The 2,244-nt window shown below is 41.9% G+C and overlaps 1 protein-coding gene across 4 annotated transcripts in view; it reads left to right on the top strand.

Annotated features, from left to right (window-relative positions):
- The window catches only part of LOC108694661 (probable Ras GTPase-activating protein), a 161,305-nt gene that overhangs the window by 69,957 nt on the left and 89,104 nt on the right, over positions 1–2,244 (top strand). Inside the window, exon 1 of one of the 4 annotated variants that reach the window (XM_018204282.1) lies at positions 1,935–1,970. The exons of the other annotated variants lie outside the window; for them this stretch is intronic. The gene's annotated coding sequence lies outside the window, so the exon portion shown is untranslated. Of the gene's footprint in view, positions 1–1,934; positions 1,971–2,244 lie in introns of those variants that run through there. 4 annotated transcript variants of the gene reach the window in all.

The raw sequence follows: 2,244 nt of genomic DNA, 5'->3' as shown, positions 1-2,244 counted from the left end.
AGAGAGAGAGAGAGAGAGAGAGAGAGAGAGAGAGAGAGAGAGAGAGAGAGAGAGAAAGAGAAGGAGAGGGGCGGGATTGTCATATTTTTAATATTCAGTTTTATTTCCTTGGAAAATGATATGTTTTACGGTTTAAAAATTAAACAATAATGAAAAACAGACAATTAAGAACCCGATAAGCACTTAATGTAAGCGGTAAGCACTTAATGTAATCTTGGGACAGAGTCTTTGAAATTATAAAATTTATATGAAATCTCTATGTATAATCGATCCGATAATTACATATGCATGAGATAATTCATTGTATAATATTAAATAAAATCATATATTTTATCAAATAACTTCATATGTGATAAAAAAATTATTTGTAATCAGATGAAATTATATAAAATCAAATGTAATCTATTATAATATTTCAGCTAGTGATTACCTCCTCGTACAAGCCTAAATTCGCAGTAATAGATTGCGATTATATCAACATATATTTCTCAGTACTACATATATATAATAAATACCGAACGGTTCGGCTTAATTCAAGCCATCTTCAGCAATCTAGTATAATAAAATCTCTTGATGAATAAATCCAAACATCTTGATAGTCTCGTATAATACCACTTCTTTAATACAAGTCGCAATCCCAGATTACCAAATATACGGTTTAAGTCGATTTTCTAGTACATTTACTTTCATTTATCGGAGCATATCGCTGCACTTCACCGTGGATCGTCCTGACCAAGCGGCCACTTCTGGAAGTCTGGTTGAGTGCAGCGTAGAGTCGACGCGCGTGCATTCGTCGCCGACAGGTCGGCTGTCTCTCTCTCTCACCCTCTCTTTCTTTCTTTCACGCGCGTCGAAGAGACTGCCGCCGATAGAGGCGCTCATGGCACGCTCGGATTAAGTCCGGCTCGCCGAGCCAGATAGCCGTGAGTCCGTCCGCGGTGCGGACTGATCGCGCCGCGCGCTACGTTGTTGTACGCGCTTCTCGCACAGAAGAAACGCGTTTGTTCTGTCGAGGGTCGACTATAGATACGGTATAAGAAACAAACGCACTCCCACTCGCGCGGGTGGATTGCGTTACGAGGCGATCGGTGAGAAAAAGAGAGAAGGGCAATCGTCATTCGCGAAACTCGCGTAAGAAAAGCGATTGTGACAACAGGATCGCCACAACTCGCGAGAACACCTCTTACTTTTCTTTCTTGGCGCAGCAGCCGTACGACTCACGACTGTCGCTCGAGAAGTTGCGTCGCTTCGGTGCTCCGCACGCAGTAAATCATATCATCGCGGATAATTCGAGCGTAAATTCAGTGCCAAGTGTATATATGTGTGTGTGTGTGTGTGTGTGTGTGTGTGTGTGTGTGTGTGCGTGTGTGTATCGGGAAAGGTATGCAATCGTATCTCGGTGAGAAAAGAGTTTTATCTCTGTGATGTGTGACGCGACGCGGATGTGTATCTCGGAGTGAACCGAGATGACCGATCACTCTTCCTTCTGCCCGAACGTGGAATGCACTACGTATCGGAATGCATGGAATTCAAAGGAATCGCCGTGAGCTGTGGCATGAATAAACTTTCGGTGAATAATCGACGACAGGTTTGTCCCCCATGATCGACGGATTACTCGATCGTAATCCGGAGTCGCGTTACGACGCGCGTTACTCCGTTACGTTTTTTCTTCTTTTCAGTGAATTTAATGGATTATAATCAGACTTCTATAAATCGTCCCCATCCTCCCCCCTTCTCGACAGACTCGGAGTGCTCACTGCGATCGTAAATCTCGACCGGCTTTGCCAACAATTCCAACGGCATACATCCTATCTACACCGACGGCAATTCTCTACGATCGTCGCAGATTCTTCGACCAGTTCCACCTGCAATCTGCAGCTGCATCTCCTCTTCCATCGGTTTCTTCTGCAGCGAATCTTCTTCGCTATAGACCCATCCGATTTTGCTGAGCCTACCTTGTTTCTTCTGACGTGAGCTACGATTTTCTTTCGGAGCAGATATATTGAGAGACTTGTTTTAACAGAACTTTTAAGTAGAAAATAAGAAATAGTGTTTTAGACAACAAAAAATTTTTTTTCTATACAAATTTAGCACATTTCGAGACAGCAAAAAGTAACAGGAAATCTTATTACGTGATAAGATAGTCGATAAATGCCCCTCCAACGACAAATGATAAATATATACATGTTTTATATACATATAAAAAAATTGCATTTTCAATTAGAAATTACGTAATAAACAGCA

The sequence above is a fragment of the Atta colombica genome, unplaced genomic scaffold, assembly GCF_001594045.1.
Source record: "Atta colombica isolate Treedump-2 unplaced genomic scaffold, Acol1.0 scaffold1, whole genome shotgun sequence".
Lineage (NCBI taxonomy): Eukaryota > Metazoa > Arthropoda > Insecta > Hymenoptera > Formicidae > Atta > Atta colombica.
This window is presented reverse-complemented; position numbering and strand designations above follow the sequence as displayed.